General features: G+C 31.0%; 2 long non-coding RNA genes across 4 annotated transcripts; one reads left to right on the top strand and one right to left on the bottom strand.

Moving 5' to 3' along the window:
- Positions 1 to 583: 583 nt before the first annotated feature.
- On the top strand, positions 584 to 2,117 carry LOC139906948 (uncharacterized). The gene is made up of 3 exons (XR_011783207.1): positions 584 to 1,150; positions 1,204 to 1,343; positions 1,406 to 2,117. It is a non-coding gene; the product is annotated as an uncharacterized lncRNA (long non-coding RNA).
- Positions 2,118 to 7,957: 5,840 nt separating this feature from the next.
- LOC121128111 (uncharacterized) lies at positions 7,958 to 10,429 on the bottom strand. 3 transcript variants are annotated; one of them, XR_005868040.2, is made up of 4 exons: positions 10,023 to 10,429; positions 9,544 to 9,879; positions 9,281 to 9,487; positions 7,958 to 9,222 (listed from the first exon to the last, which is right to left on the bottom strand). It is a non-coding gene; the product is annotated as an uncharacterized lncRNA (long non-coding RNA). The 3 variants fall into 3 exon arrangements; XR_011783117.1 differs by having other exon boundaries at positions 9,544 to 9,966; positions 10,023 to 10,161; XR_011783115.1 differs by lacking the exons at positions 9,544 to 9,879; positions 10,023 to 10,429 and having other exon boundaries at positions 9,281 to 9,537.
- Positions 10,430 to 22,180: the final 11,751 nt, after the last annotated feature.

Below are 22,180 nucleotides of genomic sequence, written 5' to 3'. Positions count from 1 at the left end.
GAGAGAATAAATTAGCGATTAGTTGGTATTGGACGTCTAATTTATATAGACAAGAAAAATTGGATCATGGACTAGCCCAGTTACTCCAGGAAAGATCCCTACCTCCCTCAATGAGGTTCCGCTGGTCGACCGGACTAAGTTTCTAGCCTCAGCGATGGTGCTGAGAAATATGAAGAGGACCCCTTGGTATTGGTTCCGGAAAGGCCTGTGATATTCTATATAGTTACCTGTATTTTTATTTCTAACATTTTCACCCTTTACATTTTTTCCGCCTTCATTTTTTCCGCTGGTAAGTTTTCCTCGAGGAGATTTTGTTGCATGACATCTTCGCCGTCTTTTTATGTTTTTCCATTATTGGTTCGAACTTTACGGCTGTATCTCGATCAGATTAATTATATAGATAGGAAAAGAAGAAAAAAGGAATAATGATAAAGAAGTTATCTGTAATCTTGTACTGTTATATTAATAAGGGTGATAATTTTGGTAAGAATAGAAAAGCGTGCGAGGAGAAAAGAAGAATTACTTATGGCATCATTGATTAAATAATATACATCTTCTTCTATCAATCATGAACGTTATCATTCCCGCCTTTATTATTCAATATTAATATAATATGAGATGGTGATAGTCGATAGAGAACTGAATAAAATCCCCAAAATGACGTCGCCTTCTGTCTGGATTTATGAAAATGGAGGCCCAGGAATTTGGAAAATACTTACCGGATGAGAAACAGATGGTTTGTCGGATTTGTCGATATAAATGTGCCTTTAGTCCCCTGTCTAGAATTACACGCCACTCATTATCCTCATCTCATAACAAGAGTATGGATATTCATCTATAAAATCAATTTGACGATGAATACATCAAGTCAGACTTTAACTTTGATCTCACAACGATGCTTATTGCATGTAATATAACCTTATCCATTGCTAATCATCTACGTTCAAAAAATTTCTGGAGAAATACAAGGGTAAACATATCCCTTCCCGAGGAACCATCATTAAATTAATGGAGGATGTTGGTACTGATGTCATATATAGAAATACATATAAAAATGTTTTGAGTCATCCACACCAAATGATGATCAAGTTATCAGTAAAAAGTATTTACGAATATCGAAATGGAACTCTGAATTTTGTACTATCTCACAGTAAGTATTCAATTTTTTTTTAAATCTAACCATAAAATATGATTCTATTTTAGCTAAACATATCAAGAATTATGATACACAACTCAGTAAAGGGCAAAAACAACTGCTTAAATGGTCACAACAACGGGGGTAGTAGCTTTGGATGGTTTGCAACTAGTTTGTCTGAGACTACTTACTTCGCTTTAAGACTTGGGTATGATAATTAGGTTTTCCAATATTACATAGTCAATAAATATTACTTTTTTATCACTAAAGGCTTAGCTATGGTTGATGGGCTCCAAGAAATGGTGTTCAGAAAACTCATAAAAGGCAAAAACAACTGTTTAAATGGTCACAACAACGAGGGTAGTTACATTGGGTGTTGCATTATAATTAACAATTGTGTATATCCATCATGATAATAGTATGTTGTTATATAAGCATACCTAAATAACGGGGAAAATCTTTTTGATGCTCTTAATAGGGAGTAATATCGCTGGACATTACTACATAATTAGCTTTTGCTCTAAATCTTTACGATGAATTTATTTATAAAATTTTTTTATTAGTATATTTATTGTCTAATTTTATGATTTTGACATTTACTTTATTATTAATAATTAGTTAGATCTCATCGGTAGAGATATATCTATCCTGTGCACAATTGTATATAGCAACTTCCACATGAAGAAGAGGGGTGATTATCTTTTTGATTAAACTCCACGTCTCGCTTGTGTATTGCAACCTAAAGTTATGACATATTTAACTGAATTCCGATGTCAGAACAAGAAAATATTATTTGGATCAATCTATTATTTCAATATTCTGTATTTATAATTTATTATTATTAATAGTTATATGATTTTAATTGTTTAATTTTGTATATTTAACTTAAATGTTTAATGGTTTATTTTTTAGTAGGTAGATTATATTTAATTAAAGCCTTCTTTTTTAAACTTTGAGCTTCAAATATATTTCAAATACTCTACTTTGTCGTTTCATTAGCTATTATTCTGAGAATAAGGTTCATAATGAATTACAATTTCATGGAGTGTGACGTTTTCAAATCTACTGTAACGGATAAAAAACGTCGAAGTCAATTATACGTAGTATATCTTCATTAAACATTTTGCTAATAAATACATTAGTTATACCCTCAAAAATCATAATAAAGCAGGCAGATGATAATCACATCAGTATTTTAAACAATGATACCATATGTCTTTTTTCCCCCTCCTCCTCGCACGCGTTTTTCTCTACAATATTATCAACTATAGTTATATATTATTATAACTAAGGAGAAGGAGTTGGGGATTTCCAACTTGAGAGGGAAATGGAAACAAAATAAAAGAATCAGTAACAATATCGTAATAACTAATATTAATAAAATATATTACACAATGTGATAAGAATAAGACCAAGTGAAATGAATCCAAGAAAAGAGATGCACTTTTGTGAGCTATTTATTCTCTTTGATAGTACAAGTAGATAAGGTAGAGAAATAAGAGGCTACTCTACTTTCTTCGAACAAGAGCTATTATTCCGGAACAAGCACCCTACCCCCAACAAACTACTTTCCGGCCTTCTAACTACACCTCGTCCTTTAACACCCAACCATCTATCCCCTGGACCCTTTACTCCCCATCATTATTATTCAGACGTACAGTTAGTAAATGATAGAGGGTCAAAGTAATGAATGTTATGGTTGTTTCGAACGGTTGTAGAGCAATGAAACTTTCAAGTTCGAATCGGAAAGTAATTATGAGTTCTATTAATCATCAAAATTTTAATACTGAAATATAAACATTTTTAAATTGAAATAGATACTTAGCCTGATTATTTCGCTATATGCATGACATATAAGATACAATAAATATTTCGAATAATTCCTAATCAAATTTCCTTAATCCCATGAAAAAAATTGCTAAAACTTTGAGTTTTAGTACGTTATTTATATGATGAATTTAAGGATCGATTATATTGAACGAGTATGTACATGATGTTATAATAAATATTTGAGAAGGGATTTTTGGCTAACTCCTTTAGTTACAGTGAAATAGAGTCATTCATATCCAAAATAAATAGGTTAATTATATCAAATTTTTAATATTTATATTGCAAAATTACAAAAGTCAAATAAAATCACCACCAGTCTTCTCAAGTACTATCCACGGCATATTTGTAATGTAAAGTTTGATGATAACTTTTACTTGGTAAATTCAAATAAATTTTGTACCATTATAAGATTACAATATTTGGTGTAGTTGGTATTTTGTCACAATATCACGTGGTATTTTAAGCAACTATTCCATTTTTTTATATCTAATTCGTTTGAGTTAATAATTAGGGCTGATGAGTTATTTACTCACGGAGTCGGTTTAGAACACAGAAAATACGCATATTTATCATTGATTTGGAGTCGCCAATTTTGAAATACCTGCAGATTTAGAGCTAGGATCTCTAAATATGAAATTTCAACCTCAAGAAACTATTGGAATCATACTCTAGAAATTAAATATAACTTTTTAGTCCTTAAAATAATAAATCAATTTAAACAAGTTTATTAGAAATACACACATCTATTTATAAATTATTCTTAACTTATAGTTTATAATAATATTATGTTATCTTGGTTTTGAATCCCTAAATTTCAATGATGCAACTCTAAATCCATTTGACTAATTGCGCAAATATACTGACTTTATGAATTAATCACATTAGTATTAAAATATCAATCGAATAATAATATTTCGTAATAATTAGTTATTTGAATGAAACTTACTACATAATAATAATTCATTTCAATAAAAATAATATTTCACTCTCAATACAGAAATGAAATGCACATTTACTTACTACAAAATTATAGATATAATTATAATATTTAATATAATAGTTTTTGGATTTAGACACATACAACGAATTCCAGATACATTTGACAGTTCATTCACTCTTCTATTTGCTCCAGGATCACTATGTCTTTTACGTTTTTTATTTTCTTGCACATTAGCAGAGGGACTTTTTATTTATGAAATTTGATGTTTTCTAAGCTATTAATTCAATCAATTTAAAAATCCTAGTATTATTTTACTACGCACATAGCATTTAAAAACAAGGTCCATTGTATATATTAGTCTTCCTCCACCCTTATTCATGATGAAGAGCAAAATTTGCAAATTTTAACTTGTTGGTATACGAGACATTAGAAGAAATCAATTCCTCAATTTTCGTAATCATCTTTTTTGGTTCCAAATAGTCTTTCTACCTTTAAAATAAGCTATGACGTTATGAATTGTATCAACAATGTTAACTTTATTTAACCTCACAATATACAAAAGCTTTGAAACTGGAACCTTCTTATGAAAAAGTAAGCTCCTGCTCTAAAATCAATCTAAATTGGATATCTGACAAATTATTGAGTTGTTTGAATGAGTGAAACGCGTTTATTTGTTCATTTAATAATTCCAATGATTTCCTGTGTCTTGCTTCTGAAGATACCCAATTCGTATTTCACCTTTAGACAGATTATGGAGTGTATTTCGGGTACAAATATTGATGGAACTACAATATATCTTTTTTAGTTTGCTTCTTTTTATTGGTTCATGTAAAACGATATAAGTTGTTTTTGAATAGGTTCTTCTTCAAAGTCCTTATTCAAAAATGTTATGAGCCCACACTTGAATTCTAGTAGGTGTCTAATCATTTCTACGTATATCTTTACCTCATAAGTTCCAAAGATTTCTGAATGTCGTTTCCACTTCTGCAGCTTACGACACAGCATTAATCAGAGTTGAGACAAAGTCCTTATACTTTAAGTCCACGTAAAATATCAAGTCATGTGCAAGTCCTTTATCGAATCCTCAGATTTCATTCAAGCTCATTTCAAGTTTATAACAATAATACGGGGTCCATACTGTTAAGGCTTTTCTCAAGAGCACAATATACTAGCTTTGGAGTCCAGTCTAGTTGCAAGATCTAGCTATGGGGTCTAAGTCAAGTCTCCAGTCTTCAATTGTGAGATGGTCTTCAAAATATGGACTCAACTCCACGTGGAGTTGCAAGCCTTAATTCCAAGTTCCCACCTCTGGCAATAATTCAACATTTTATCTTAAATTATACATATATTATTATACTATTAATTATTATAATAACAATTAATAAACCATGAATAAATGTATAGCTAATTGAAAACTCCTCTTTAATTTTCAAGAGGTGACAGGTGATCAGGTCAAGAGAAGTCCAAAACATCACTAATACTTACGTCATTAAGATAAATTAATGAATTTAATTAATAATTACGTTTTGTATCGTTGTTAAAAGATTAAATGTTTGGTCGTATTGTTGCTATGTATTGTATAGGGGGTAAAATGCTGGGAGGTAGATGATTCAAGGAGTAGATGGCTCAGGAGTTAATTGCTAGGAGGTAATGGGGGGGGGGGTTTAAGGGAGGGGGGTAAGAGCACTAGAACCATATGATTCATCAATAAATATTCCTTTCTTTCGGAGTCAGGAGAGTTCACATTCGGAAAATTTGTATAGGGAATGTTTAATTGCATTCATTTTTATTTTTTTTAATAAATGTAAATATATATTTAAACACTATTGAAACTAACTGCCATCCGAGTAATCGATCCAAACCCAAAATGTACGTAGAAAAAGCAAATTTTAAATCCCCAAGCTCTGACTTCACAATTATCCTCGCGCATTGTTAATTGGACCAATGTCATCCAAGTTGGACAAAAAAACTCTATCATTTATGTCCAATTCATTGCATTTGGCTCGTAGCATTCGAGACTGGAGACAGTAAGTAAATCAAGCTCCTTCAATCCCTATTGGAAGGTGTGGATATTCAATTCCCCATGACTACAGATTCTTGAAAAACGGAAAACAATTTTTACAATATGATAGTAGTGAACACGATGCTAAAAGAATATTTCTTTTTGGATCTGAGGGTTCATTAGAGGATCTCGCTTCATGTAAAGATTGGCCCTCTGACTGAACATTAAAATGCTGCCCTGGAAATCTTTAGCGACTTTTTACTTTGTACATAATTCTTGAATATGCATCGGTGCCAAGATTATTTATCTTACTTCCAAATAATTATGAAGCTACATACAACAAACTGTTTACTACTTTGAAGTATCAAAAAAATTAATTAAGCCCTCAAACATTAATGATGAATTTTGAAACGTCAATTCTGAATGCCTTTGGAAATGTGTTTCCTGAAACAAACATTACGGGATGTTCATTCCATATATATAAAAATATCTACAGGCACATTGTAAACTTAAGTTGAAAATGTTATTGTTGGATTTGTCGAGCTTGCCGATGATTGTGATTTAGACCAAGAGTTGGTTTCTTATTTTGAGACGCATTACATCGGTGGTACACGAGGCCAGGGAGAAGGAAGAAGGAAAGTGACGATAATAAACATCCAAATCTTTGGAAATTGATAGATTATTTAAAAATAAAAGTAGGTTTGGCATGAAAAAAAGTGATTTAGAACGTGGCAATATTGTACCAATGAAAAGTGTTAACAAAACTCGTAATCTAAGAATGCAAGAAGTAATGGCACAATATAATCCCAATGAAAAATTAAAATTTTTGAAAGCAATATCTTGGAACTTACATTATTTTTAAATATTTAATATTATATTATAGGTATATATGCAGGGAAGATTAAGGTAGTCATGGCCCCAAGGCTATTTTTTCTCTGGGCCCCTTTATGAATCATGTTCTCCCAGAAAAAAGTAATTTAACACTCATTTACTGTAACAGCCTTTATTTGTAACAAAAATACTACAGAAAGTCAATTAAAGTACATCAACATGCTTAACAAACATTAAGCATTCTGAACCAAGACAGGCCTGCTGCAGCAGCAGCACAGACCACCTTGCACAAATCAAGCAGTGGGGCAGAGTGATACGATTTCAAGAAAAAACCTAAACAGCAGCAGAAAACCTGTCTGTGTGTGTGGCAGCAATGTAACAGAACTGCAGCACATTAAATAGACACAACTTATTTTCCCAGGGATCGCTTTCTTGTTTTCCTAGATGTGAAGTCTTTGATGAGGCTGGTAAAATACCGTTTTCTAAGAATATCACTCTCAATGTTCATCAGACAGGTGATTGAGTCTGTTTTGGCCCATTGTGGATCTCACTATATTCTTTACAAGTCTAAGTTTTGAAAATGAACGCTCCCCAGTGGCATTGGTAACAGGTAAAGTCAAAAAGCGTCTCAATGTTATATCAACATTCGGAAACACTGACTGTAGTCTCCGTCCTCTTATATGACTCAGAAGTAACCTATCTGAGGTTCATGCTGCCCTTAACGATTTCTCTGAACTGTCCAATTTGTTCCACAAAATCTTCTTCTAGATCACCTGAATATTTCCTCTGGAGATCAGGTGCTCCTGAACAGAGGTCTTGTGTGGAGATAGATGGAATGTTGTTTAGAAGTCCAAATGTGTGCTAAACATGTTTTTAGGAGTGATACCTCCGATCCATTTCAGCAAGGAGACTATCTATGGTAGCAATGAACACTGTCACTCTGAACCTGTCACGGGCCAACTGCTCACAGTCCGGTTCAGTTGCATCATCTGCTTGTTTCTTTCTTCTTCTGTATCTGTGTGTGTCCGCTGTATATTGCTTGGACACTGTCGGAGACATGTTTTTTGCTTCACTCTCAAAGTTCTCAAAATTATCACGTAATACACCTTGCCTCAAATATTTTTCGAACGGATGACCATTCTCGCATTGTCGGCCAAGCAAAAAACTAGACTCCTTTTTTAAGTACTGAATGAAACTTTCAACAAAGAGATTTCGTTGGTTTAAATGATTGAAAAGTATTCTTTTATGTTCAATAGATTGAAAAATAGATACATAACATTTCCAGGCTTCCTGAATAAATATAAATAGTTCATCTGATGGTTCTATTAAAGATCCTCTCGAGATATTTCTGATAAAATCCTTATGTTATTCAAGGGTGTGGTTATTGATTTCGTCAAACAGAGATAGCATTGAAAGGTTACATTGCGAGTTGTCCTCTTCACTTATTAAATGACCAATCTCATTTTGCTAAACTTGAAGTGAAGTGAAGATTATCGTACATATTTTTCTGTTTAGAGGAACTGCCCCACACTCGTGTAATAGTTGCATCCACTACTATATCGATAGAAACCAAACTTTCGTTCCAATGGGCCTGACTGAATTTGTCCAGTTAAAACATGACTAAAAATTTTATTGAAAATTAAATATTGAGTCAAGTGCATCATAGCAGAAGTTGTTTGGATTCATGTTAAAAATGTCTCACCACTCAAACAAATTTCTTTTGATGAGTTAGTCGAAAAAAATTCAAACAATTAATAATTTTTTGCAAAGAATTCTTTAGTTCAAAATTAAATGGTGTTATTGGTTCACGATTGGGATCTTTCTTTTTCAAAGGCATGTAGTTGAATAAATTCCACCAGCGCCTAATAAGCTTAACAAAGTTTGCTGTTGTTTGGAATTCAGGGTAACCATTCTTTGCATAAAATTCAAGACCATAAATGGTACTCTCATGGAAGAAGGCATCTGGAAGGTTAGACGATGTTTTATTTTTTTTTTTTTTTTCAATCGGGTTATGGTTAAGAACTTTGTCATTCAATTTGTGTGCATACTTCACAGGTCGAGGTTTTGTTTCCTCTAGATGAAACTCGAACTTATTTAAATGGATAAATTCAACAATAATTTCTTCACCATAAAACGAAGGGCATTTTAAAAACTTTCTTCCCAATAAGTTGTTGTATATGCTCTGAATCAGATAGCAAAAATAACTTTTTTTCACTATTACAAGGGTTGACTATATCCATATCAAATGTGCTGTTGCAAAGCTCTTGAGTGTAGAATTTTCTGTTTCCTGAATTACTTTTACAACTTAGTAATAATCTTCTCATAATTTTACAATCTAATTTTGTCAAAGGTACCATTGCAATAGTGTCTTCATATTTGTTACTTAAGCTCTTGATCATCACACAAGCTAAAGTCTGGGTTGTTGTATCCCCTCCTTGTTCAATGCCGTCAAATTCCCCTCCTGTATACTCAAAAACTTTTGGCCTGAAATGAAAAAGCTATAAATTTGGTATTGAAGTGCCTTGAATTTCTTGCAGCTTACCCATATATTTCATCCATAATAATGGTTACAATTTTTTCTCAATCGTTGAGATTATTGACTTTGTTCTCATATTTGACGGTTTGATGACTAAGTCCTGTATCGACTGAAAAGCAGCTTGAGAGCTTTGTTAACCATTGAATAGATTAATTTCGCTCTATATAAGTTTGTACAAAGATGTTGATGGCATTTTCCAAATAAGAGCCATTGCTGAAAATTAAAAGCGTTACTTAAAATTAACACATTAAATTAACAACAATATTTACCAAGCGTGCTTTGGGAGTATTTCCTATGTTCTCTTTTGAATTTACAAAATTCAATCTGCTCAGCCAAAAAAAGTAACGATGGAATCTGCTATCGATATTTTCCACAATAACCTTCAGTCAATAAGTCAATGGAATTCTCAATGATGGATCAATATCAATCATATCTGTTTCCAACATAGTGATTTAGTCTTGGAGATCAAATTGCATAACTGACTCGTTGATGTAATGATAGCCCGTAGAGCCAACTCAGAAAAATGTCTTATAACCAGAGGACTTCCATTTCAAATGAGGAGAAGGGACAATCGCAAGGGCGTAGAACATGACGGATTCTTCTTCCTATTGAATCAATATATATATATAAATCAAAAGGTAAAGACATTCCATCGATAAGACTTTTTAGCTTTAAAAAGTATTGGATTCGCTCTGCTTGAAAAAAATCACATATGCGATTTTCTAGCCCATATAGTTTATATTCAAACCTGAAAAATTGGATGGTATCGCATCGGATTTCAGTCTTTCTTGGAGTCGACGGTAGAAATAATTTTTCCGCCTCGTATTGGTCCCTGAGAAGTAACTTCATAGTTAGAGGGATTGAAATGAATTTAGCAAACTCTCTCATGTGACTTGGCTTTCAACTAGACCGTGGAATTGCTTGAGTCCATTCATGACGAATATCTTCTTTCTTCGTGAATACATGAAGAATAACTTATTACTGAATAACCCCTGGATCCTTCCCTTCATTATTATATCTTGTTTTACACCCAGGGACACAACATATTTTAGGCATTGTATTACACCAGCGGAACTCAAGAGGATACGAGACTCGATATTATTTCTGCGAAGTAGGTATTAAAAAGAAGGGAATTCAAAATACTACTGATGAAGCAGTTTAAAATTTAGCCGAAGAAGAAAACCGAACCAAACTAAGCTTCATACTAGAGTAGAGTCGACTTTTTCCTTTTGTGGGAATCTCTCCATCCATATAGAACAATGAATATATTCAACGGTTGAAACTATGACGGGATCCATTTGCTTTCATATAAAATGCTGTATATGTTAAATATATTATTAATAATTTGTTAATTAGGTACTGCAACAGTGTGAAAATATAACTATAAAACTAAAATATACTACAATTTGAAATTGAAATGCAATTTTACTTAGACAATTTTTAAAGCCTACAATCATTCTTCATTCATAAATCCCTGAAGATGTGGACTTTTTAGTTTTCCATGAATTAGGGAAAAAGGAAGATACTTCTAACTTGATCAACCATCTCAAGAGATGTTCTTAGTCTTGCTCAGAATTCCGTATTCTAAGAGGGGCGACGTGATGAATATTCCTCCAAGAAAACTACAAGGCTTTATAAGAGAGAAGAGTGGACTCCCTTCTTCGGAAAGGGGATTCCAGGATAGAAACGAGACAATGAAGAGATCCATTCATGATGAGTAGATAATTTTAATATTCAAAATATACCTAATAGTAATTAATAATTATATTATTTGAATTCGAGCGAAGCGCGGTATTAGTTATATTATGTTATGATTTTATTTATCACGGGGTATGAGGACATTGGAATCGTACACAATATACTATAATGCTACATATTTGCTTGTTCCTCCCCCTAAAAAATGGGATCACTCAAAAAATACCAAATCGAACTAAAGTCCTTGGAGATCCTTATTTTTTAAATAGGTATTTTTAAAATAAAAGATAAAATATTTTTCTATAATATGAGCTATGTTACTCCTTATCAGTATTAATGATATAATGGTCTCAAGAAGAGTGTCGTTTTTCATCCTTTTTCAGCTTAAAAATGGAAATATGAAAAGTTCAGAATAGAATTCAGAATTTAAAAAAAAAACAATTTTATAATCATAAAACATCTTTTTACATCAGTTTTATTCATCATACTTCCATTTGGTGATTGTCTTAATGATGAAAAATTTCTCTGAACGAGAATAGTCTCGAATTACTATAATCTCAAATATTCCTGAAACCTGACGACCCAGAGAAAAACTGAGATCCGTTTTAAATTTTGCCCTCAAATGTAAATTATATTCTAATCTTAATTTAATTGCTGAAAATTTGGTGTTCCCCTGTGTAATTGATGTATTTATGGAAGAAACACACTATACACAACGTAAGAGCACCTTTTCAAATTCATATTTTGACTTTTTTCAGACTTTTACGTCCAAATACATAGCAATAGTTCATTTCATTTGTTTCCTTAATATTCAAGATAAAAGGATTTTCATCACTATGTATTTGCTCTATGGTACTCCAGATAACTTTATGCATAACTTTTCCTCGTGGAGTAAACCATTCTCGAGAATTTTAAGGAAAATTTATAGAGACATCATCCTTTCTTCTAGGATAAATATTATCTAAAGTGTCAGAAAAAAGGTGTTACTTGGTAAAGCTAATGTTTTGATTCTCACTCTATGAAAAACAAACGATATAAGCTAGGGTTTAAATTTTGAAATTGTTTCTTTTTATAGGATCTTATTGGAAATTGCATAATCTACCTATCTAAATTATGCATATGCATGCATTGCTAGATATAATCAATTGTGTAACGTGTATTTTTATTCTATGTATGGATGTATCCATTCCAAAATTGTATTGAATTCATCAAGAAGTAACAAACAAAATAAATTATCCCTAACTTTAAGAAATAAAGTTTAGGTTTAAGCGTAATTTCAACTATTTTTTTAAATATGTTTCTGAAGGAAAATGTCTGTGAACCCATAAGTCTAACTACTAACTTTTAAAAAAAAATGCGGAAATATTTTATTTTTATTTAAGAGTATTTATTGCGGAAAGGGGCATTTATTTAAATATCTTACTTGAACTTCATTATTTAATGCTGATTAATTAGCAAGGGATGAAGTGTTACAATCAATGATTAATATTAACAGGCAGAGATAGGTATAATTTCGAAAATATGGACTCGATTTAAAATAACTTCGCAATTCACGAGTACATATTTTATAGGCTTGTGACTTGAAATTATTACACAATGATAGACTCGCGACTAGAAAACAAAAGTTAAGGCTCAATAATTTATAACATAACACATGTATGACTGATGTTGGACTTCCACCAAGTTTTTTAATAATGGCGACATAGAATATAAAAGGTCGCGTGCTTTGTCAATTTCTTCTCTTTTACCACCCAGCAAATTGAAAATTCTAGCAATAGTGACGTCATAAAATTGAATTGGTCGCGTGTTTTGTCAAAATCGGTATGTCTTGTCCAGCATTCGGTAAAATTCAACAAATTGAAAATTGTTGCAAGCCCGATTACATTATGGCCTAAACTTGTATTTCTATTAATCTTGATTGCAACTATATATATATATATATATATATTAGTGTATTGTACATAGCTATATATGCCTATTGGTATATACTAAATCATGTATTTATACAAATCTGATATCCTCATAAAATGTCAAATTTTATATCAATTCTTATATTATTACAGAATAAAATTTGAAAAAAATAAAATTATAATTTATAGAAAAGGAAATGAAATGAAAAATATGAATAAAAAGTCAATTTTAAAATATCTTGTACGAGAAAAACTATTGATATGTGTATTCTCGTTCAAAGGCTATAAATCTCATGAATGTGATTCGGCTCAAGGAGTCCTCTTTTTTGTTTCATATTTGATCCAATGAGCGAGGAATAAACCTTAATAAACCAAATAAAACTATTCAGTTATAATTACAAATGAAGAAACTTAAAAATATGCTTGACTGTTTAAAAACAAATAATGAACATTCATTGTACATTTATAAATATTTTTGAGTGTTGATAGGATCTGAAGACTTTTTTGTATTTAAAAATATCTATAGTAATAATATTATTTACATGAATTCGTCATTTTGATACCAAATCTAACTTTTAATTAAGCTTACATCTCATAATTAAAACTCAAAAATTTTGGAACTTTCAAAATTTATGATATGTAGAATATATTTAAGTCAAATGTTATGAAAAAAAGACATGTAAGTTTTTAAATTTTTTATAATGTTACACTTTTTTTGACAAATCAAATCAAAATTATTTCAATAGGTACTCGTCCATCTTTTCTAACTCATTTACCTTTACTCCAATTTATATTGTATTGTCATGTTCATACTTAATAATTTTGTAATGTTTGTTGTAATGTCAAATATGTATCTATATAAGAAAGAAGTTTGGTTTAGTCATAAAATTATAAGTATAAGTTTGTACAGGTAGGATAATTGATAATAATCCAATCTCCAATTTTTGGATATTTTAGTATAATATGAAGTCTAAGACTCGATCAATGGTGACTGTTTAAAACTTTTCCAAAATATAGGCAAGGGTACTAACCATAGAGCTATTATCAAGATAGAGTAACTACTACCGCTGTTGTAGCAGTAATATTACAAGTAGCTGTATACTGTAGTAAATATTCTCCCTAGATCATTAAGGTCAAATTTCTTTGTATATTTAACAAGTTTAACTTGATCTAAATAAGTCATAATGTTGTTTCTTACAGATGACTCCTCATACGATTGGAAGTTCCGTGAAGATTTAATAGATTATGTTAGTTGTTTGAGGATTATATAGCATTTGGTGATGGAGAGGGGAAGGTCAAAATGTTTTAATCTCATTTGTTTCTGCACATACACTGTCTCAACTGTAAATTTAAAAGCGGATTGCGTTTGACGTCTCATTTGGAAATTCCATTTATTCGATTAATTTATTTTATATGTTTGTTTGTGCGTGTTTCAATTGACACCAATTTTGTTCAAGTTTTTTCCAATTTCGGAATATATATTTTATATTTTCAAACCTTTGATTTTCTAGAAAATAAGATACTTATTTTGGCCATCAATTTTATTGATCTTTTTCATTAAATACATATATAAGTTTTAATGATAAGAAAGTTTTGAATGATTAGAAAATTTTATTTTTTTAATTGATTTTATTTTTTTATATATAATTTTTTTAGTTCTCAGCAAACGTCGTCGTCTTATTTCGTTTTCCATGGTCTATTAACTTAAAAATAGTATACAAGAATTACACACTCTCTGAAGTGTTCCAAATTGATCTTGATTCCCCATTAGCATTTTAAAATAGGCTAAGTTAGCTTTCTGATCTAAAGAATTTATATCACTCCTCTGACCTATAAATGATATTAATATAAATAACACAATAAGATCCCGTTTACATCATTGCAATTTAGAACTGTTTTCAATAAATGTACGATATTTTTATCATTATATATTCAACCTAATACTGTAAAAAAAATATTGCTTTTGGGATTTATATAATTTCTATAAAATATGAAATACCATATTATTGAAACGGTTGGAACAACATCACGCTTTTGACATTCTTTTTGGCTTTTGGTCATGTTCTTGGAAAATACATTTATTGTACAAAATGTGGAAAATGTAAGATAAATAACAGAGTGGCGTCGTAGAAGAAGCAACATTTTGCGAACATATATTAAAAATATTGACGATACTATTTCCTCAAGCTAAGGGTCGCGTTGTATTGGTTTCATGCTTTAATCTAATCTACAGAGAATGTACAACTTACAAGAGTTTGGGTATTTGACATAAAAGTATGCTCTATTTATTTATTTATATCCATATCAAACATTGTTGTGTATGTTGTCAATTTTAACTATTTTTTCTTGCTACCATTGTCTCTTGTCCAATTTCTGTTAAACTAAAATTGCATCATAATAGACATTGAACATTTTAAAAATTTGAATACTCAAGCCTTTCTATCTTAAAGCATAATTGGATTGTAGTTATAGGTAAGGGTGATAATTTTGGTAAGAATAGAAAAGCGTGCGAGGAGAAGAGAAGAAATACTTATGACATCATTGATTAAATAATATACATCTTCTTCTATCAATCATGAACGTTATCATTCCCGCCTTTATTATTCAATATTAATATAATATTAGATGGGGATAGTCGATAGAGAACTGAATAAAATGCAAAAAATAACGTCGCCTTCTGTCTGGATTTCTGAAAATGGAGGCCTAGGAATTTGGAAAATACTTACCGGATGAGAAACAGATGGTTTGTCGGATTTGTCGATATAAATGTGCCTTTAGTCCCCTGTCTAGAATTACGCAACACCCATTATCCTCATCTCATATCAAGAGCATGGATATTCATCTAAAAAATCAAGTTAATGATGAATACATCAAGTCAGACTTTAACTCTGATCTCACAAAGATGCTTATTGCATGTAATATAACCTTATCCATTGCTAATCATCTACGTTCAAAAAATTTATGGAGAAATACACGGGTAAACCTATCCCTTCCCGAGGAACCATCATTAAATTAATGGAGGATGTTGGTACTGATGTCATTTATAGAAATACATATAAAAATGTTTTGAGTCATCCACACCAAATGACGATCAAGTTATCAGTAAAAAGTATTTACTAATATCGAAATGGAACTCTGAATTTTGTACTATCTCACAGTAAGTATTCAATTTTTTTCAAATCTAACCCTAAAATATGATTCTATTTTAGCTAAACATATCAAGAATTACGATACACAACTCATTAAATGGCAAAAACAACTGCTTAAATGGTCACAACAACGGGGGTAGTAGCTTTGGATGGTTCGCAACTAGTTTGTCTGAGACTAATAACTTCACTTAAAAACTTAGGTATGATAATTAGGTTTTCCAATATCACATACTCAATAAATATTACTTTTTTTATCACTTAGCTATGGTTGATAGGCTCCAAGAAATGGTGTTCAGAAAACTCATAAAAGGCAAAAACAATTGCTTAAATGGTCACAACAAAGGGGGTAGTTACATTGGGTGTAGCATTATAATTAGCAATTGTGTATATCCTTCATGATAATAGTATGCTATTATAAAAGCATAAATAACGGAGGGAAATCTTTTTTGATGCCCTTAATAAGGAGTAATATCGCCGGACATTACTACATAATTAGCTTTTGCTCTAAATCTTTAAGATGGATTTATTTCTAACATGTTTTTTATTAGTATATTTATTGTCTAATTTTATGATTTTGACATTTACTTTATTATAAATAATTAGTTAGATTTCATCGGTAGATATATATCTATCCTGTGCACAATTGTATATAGCAACTTCCACATAAAGAAGAGGGGTGATTATCTTTTTGACTAAACTCCACGTCTTGCTTGTGTTTTGCAACCTAAAGTTATGATATATTTAACTGGATTCCGGTGTCAGAACAAGAAAATATTATTTGGATCAATCTATTATTTCAATATTCTGTATGTATATATAATTTATTGTTATTAGTTATATGATTCCAATTGTTTAATTTTGTATATTTAACATAAATGTATGATAGTATATTTTTTATTATGTAGATTATATTTAATTAAAGCTTTCTTTTTTTAAACTTTGAACTTCAAATATATTTCAAAATACTCTATTTTGTCGTTTCATTAGCTATTATTCAGAGAATAAGGTTAATAATGAATTACAATTTCATGGAGTGTGATGATATAAAATCTATTGTAACGGATAAAAAACGTCTAAGTCAATTATACGTAGTATATCTTCATTAAACATTTTTCTAATAAATACTTACGTTATACCCTCAAAAATCATAATAAAGCAGGCAGATGATAATCACATCAGTATTTTAAACAATGATACCATATGTATTTTTCCCCCCTCCTACTTGCACGCGTTTTTCTCTACAATATTATCAACTTTAGTTACAGGGTAAGCCAAATGTTTCAGTGACGTAACCAGAAGAACAATCATCAAATCTTCTGTTCCCAGAACGAGGATCGCAAATAGATGACCTCCAATCTTCTTTATCGTCAAAAAAGAAATTGTATTTTTGATGGGAGACTAAATTTTCCCAAAGAATCGAAATATATCTATCTAGATCTAGTCGCTTCTTCTCATGATTCATCCGGAGTTTGTGAAGCTTTTGAATGATGACAACATATTCCTCCTAATATAGAAGAAATGAAATGGCATACCCATTAATTGGTAACACTACATGTATATCTGTCGTAACTGGCTAAATTCAAAGGATATTCCCCTTGACCAGGTTAACTCTGAGATCTGCAACGCAACTTATTTCATCTGCAGACATTCTTATATGAGATGTTTCATCTCTTTTTCTAGGAAACCATCGTACGCATTTTTTATTTTCTAAAACCTTGACGGGATTTCGAACAAGATATTTCTCCCACTGCGAAAAATAATCGGCCACTATATAAGGAACATAGTCGTTCTTCAATTTTTTTTTTTCGTGTGAATGTTTCGATTATTGATTGCTTCTCTATCATATTTTGTCCATACTGTTGTTCAAAAAGGGGTGTTCATGTCTTGGATCACTGTTTTAAATCACAATAGAATTACATTTTCATTAGCAAAGATGAACATTGAAAGGATGACGCACGCTGATCTAGCACATATGTGTCCGATGGTTAATACCCAAAATAGATATCAGCATTCTCTGAATCTCTCATTGACTTCTCAAACTGTGAATAATATAAGAGAATACCTATACCTGTCTTGTGCTTGATTTTTATGATAAAATTCTAAATTGGACATCTCTTTGAGTTTATTCTACAATTTAGTCATACATTATATTTGCATAAATGTGTGAAAGGTCAGGTGTGTCCGTGGGAAATATATATATATATATATTTCTTTCTTTTTTTTTTGGGGGGTGTAATTTTTCCTCGATGAGATTTTGTAGCATTACATCTTCGCCACCTTTTTGTATTTTTCTATTATCGGTTCGAACTTTACTGTTGTATCTCGATCAGATTAATTATACAGTTATTATATAGGAGAAGAAGAAAAAAGGAATAATGATAAAGAAGTAATCTGTAATCCTATGCTGTTTATTTATATATCTAATATTATAAGGAAAATTAGTAAGGAATCAAATATCTGGGATGCTGAGGCTTGAAGAAATGGAACAAAATTCCATCGATAGAATTAAAGGAATATTTATTGATGGATCATATGTTTTGTCTGAAGATGGTGGGTAGCCTCTTATTTCTCTAAAGCATTTACTTTTACTGTCAACGAGATTAAATTACTCAAGGAGGTTCATCTCATTTTCATTCTTGTCCATTAAATGTGAGCTTTTCGTCACTTTGTTCCAGCTCTCAGACCTTCATGTTTCTGTAATAAGCGCAGTTCATTGATAAAGCTCCAACGAATCTCCTCTCCTTTTTGATTTTTCATAACACCGAAGGATGCAAATGTATTCCTCACGAGCTTCATCATATGGAAAATATCAAATATATCTGCTATCTGGATTTCAGGATTGAAAGTATGAGGAAACGTTGTTTCCAAATTATTTTGCCAGAAAACAGCTCCAAGGGCGTTAAACATAGCAAAGTTGCAAGAGAATACATCATATGTAATACTAGGAATGATAATACACGTATATATAATTAAAACATTCAGTTATTATGTCAACATTATTACATTTTAATGTACATAATATACACATTAATCTAAGCCGTAAGAACCAAATTGCCTTTTCTCTTCCAGATAATCTATGGATCATAAAGTTTCCAACGGGTATTTTCGAGTTTGTAATAGATTTTTTCGCCGTTGGCACTTTTTTGTTCCTGAGCTCATATTCTTAATGCTTCAAATGATTCTAGAGTAAAGGCAGGAGAACCATCAATCTATCCACACCAGGTTCTAATGACATAACGATGTGGCTATGCCATGTTGAAAGTCCTTTTGGCATAATCATAACCCTTCTGAGAGAGAAACTGTAAAGTCAATGCAAATTGCTTTAATTCCTCTGAGTATATTTTTCTTGTTGTAATTCCTATTTTTTTTACTATGGATCATATGATGAACGAGCTCCTTTAGAAACTTAGATGATATAGCAGAAAGAACTTCTTCACTTAATCCAGAAACCATATTTTTTTTAATTAAATCTTTAGCATTGGTTATCCGCTTCTGAAGCCTTCGTTTGCTTTTACAAGTAATTTAATTTCTAAAGGATTTAAATGTTTTAAAAGAAGTTCATTTTTTTGGAAATAATCATAATATATCTTTTTGCTCTTTTTGTCACCTCCCCAAGGATTCCATAGTACTAGGTAGAGCATATGTATGATCAATGACTATATTTACAATTGACCTTTTTTCAATCATGCCATCAGAATTCTTTTTTATAGTAATGTCATCTTCATGGGTTCTTCGCTTTAAAATTCGCCAATGGGACTCTACTTTTTTTAAGTGCATTGGCAATTCGAAAATTGAGGGCACTGCGTGCACTTAACTTTGTGCTTGATGATGTCAGAGTATTTAGAACAAATTTTTGACCATTTGGTTAGGTTCCAATCTTGGCGACGGCAGTTTACTATCCATTGCTTTAGAAGCTCTGGATTTTCAGGAAAAATGAAAGTAGATGGTTACTTATAATACATATGGAATATTAAATGAACTAACAAGGATCCCAAAAAATATGATTGTTTAATAAAGTTATGAAAATACTTACTGTAAAAAGCTTATTTTGACATTATTGTAGATTTCACATTTTTCAACAATTTACTAGCAAGATCGTGCTCTGGGGATCTAGAAAAAGCTGCCGTTCTTGAAGTACAATTGAATGCAATACAAGCAGGCATTGAACTCAACGAAGAAAAAAATAAGAATGCATCAAGTTCCAATGATATCCACTAAGATAAACTTACTTAATACCAAACTAATTTTGTAAAAATTAAAGGTTTATTTTATCACTAATTATAATTTATTAAGATTTTAAGAGATGTTATTGATAACTGAAAGAATAATGTTGACATAATAACTGAATGTTTTAATCCTTATGTTGTTCAGCTGAACCCTTGAATAAATTGCCCTCATCATTCTAGAGAGTAAGCACTCTATACTTTATATCTCTATGATCTCGATCAGATTAATTATATAGCTCTAGGAGAAGAAAAAAAAGGAACAATGATAAAGAAGTAATCTGTTATCTTGCCCAGTTTATATTATTCAATATTATAAGAAGAAGAGGTAAGGATTCACGGATCTGGGATGTTGAGTCTATTTCGAAAGGACTCATTGACTTGTGGTACATAAATAAATGAATCATAGTCGTGGCCTTAATTGAGACTTGAAGAAATGGAAAAATCTCAATCGATAGAAAGGAAGGAATATTTATTGATGGATCATAAGTTTTGTCTAAAGATGGTGGGTAGCCTCTTATTCTTTACCGTATCTACTTTTACTATCAACGAGATTAAATAGCTCAAAAAGATGCTATTGGAGTGCTTTTCTTGGATTCATCACACTTGGTCTTAGTCTTATACCATTGTTTAATATATTTTATTAATATTAGTTATAAGTTCAGTTGTATTTGGATTTACGAACAACGAAGAAAAACTGCCTGAAGGATCACAAACGTTGTACAATGTGTTTGTATTTATTTAAGATAATTTTGAGTCTTTTTAGCGTATTTGAAATGTATAGGATGAAGACGGATTTTATTTCTAAGTGTTAGCCATGAATTTTTGATTACTCATTGTTTAACATATCGTAATAGCTACTTTAAGTGAAGTAATTTAGGAGATCTCAATGTTAATAGATCTATAATATGTAAAAAGAAAGTTATTTTGGTGAGTTTCACGAAGTAAATGAAGTATTCCTCCTGAATTTGAAAGTTTCGACTACTTTTTATAGTAACTGTTCTAGCATAATTTGAAATATCCAAGATTCTCATTTCCATAGTAGAATCAAGTGATATTCTATCCTCCAAAACTGTAACTTTAATCAATAGAATATGTATCGCTCCTCCTTTTTACACGCACTTGCTCCATGTCCATCCCTAGTCATAAGTTATAACTTATATAAAATAGATTTTAATAATAAATTGTGGATTAATTCATCTATACTTTCATATAGGATTAAGAGAAGATCGATATGATTGAATCACAACGGAAATAGCTATTCTACTTCTGTGAAAATAAAATATAGTTATTTTTAGTCGGATATTAGTGTTTTGAACTTGAGTCTCACTAATTTTTTTTATTATCTCCATAGACATTTTAGAAAAAAAAGCTTTGGTACCCCAGACATAGATCAAAGAGTTCTCGCTTTTCTACATTCAATTTAATTTAGCAATTTCATTTGGAGTATCCGACTTTTTTATGCCTCAAAAACTCTATAGCTTCATTTAACGAACGCGCTAGTGTATGTATTTATACTGTACAAACCTGATACTACCATATAATTGGAACGTTGGATTTATCGGATCGTCATTGTATGTGTTTTATCTATGCTTGGAACTATAGGTTATAAAAATATATAATTCAACATTTAGATTGGGTTCATTTTGTAATTGCATCTGAAGAGAATTTCTTACTATCCAAAGCTTTCATCATTTTTCTTTTATTTTGAAGTGAGACAATAAGAATATAGTAATCACGAAAGACAAAGAGTAAAATTAAGCATTTGTTTTGGAGTCATAAGTGTAAGTCCGTGTTGGACTTGGATGAGAATTGAGGATCGACACCGTTGTAATTTCTCCCTATATCATTGCCAGATACGGAGGAGGATTTGTGTTACTTCTCTTATTTCAAAGTTCTTTATAGCTAATCTAAGTAAAGGTAATTGAG

This window comes from Lepeophtheirus salmonis, chromosome 1 (genome assembly GCF_016086655.4).
Source record: "Lepeophtheirus salmonis chromosome 1, UVic_Lsal_1.4, whole genome shotgun sequence".
Lineage (NCBI taxonomy): Eukaryota > Metazoa > Arthropoda > Copepoda > Siphonostomatoida > Caligidae > Lepeophtheirus > Lepeophtheirus salmonis.
Note: the sequence above shows the minus strand (reverse complement) of the source record. Positions and strands in the feature narration are given on the sequence as shown.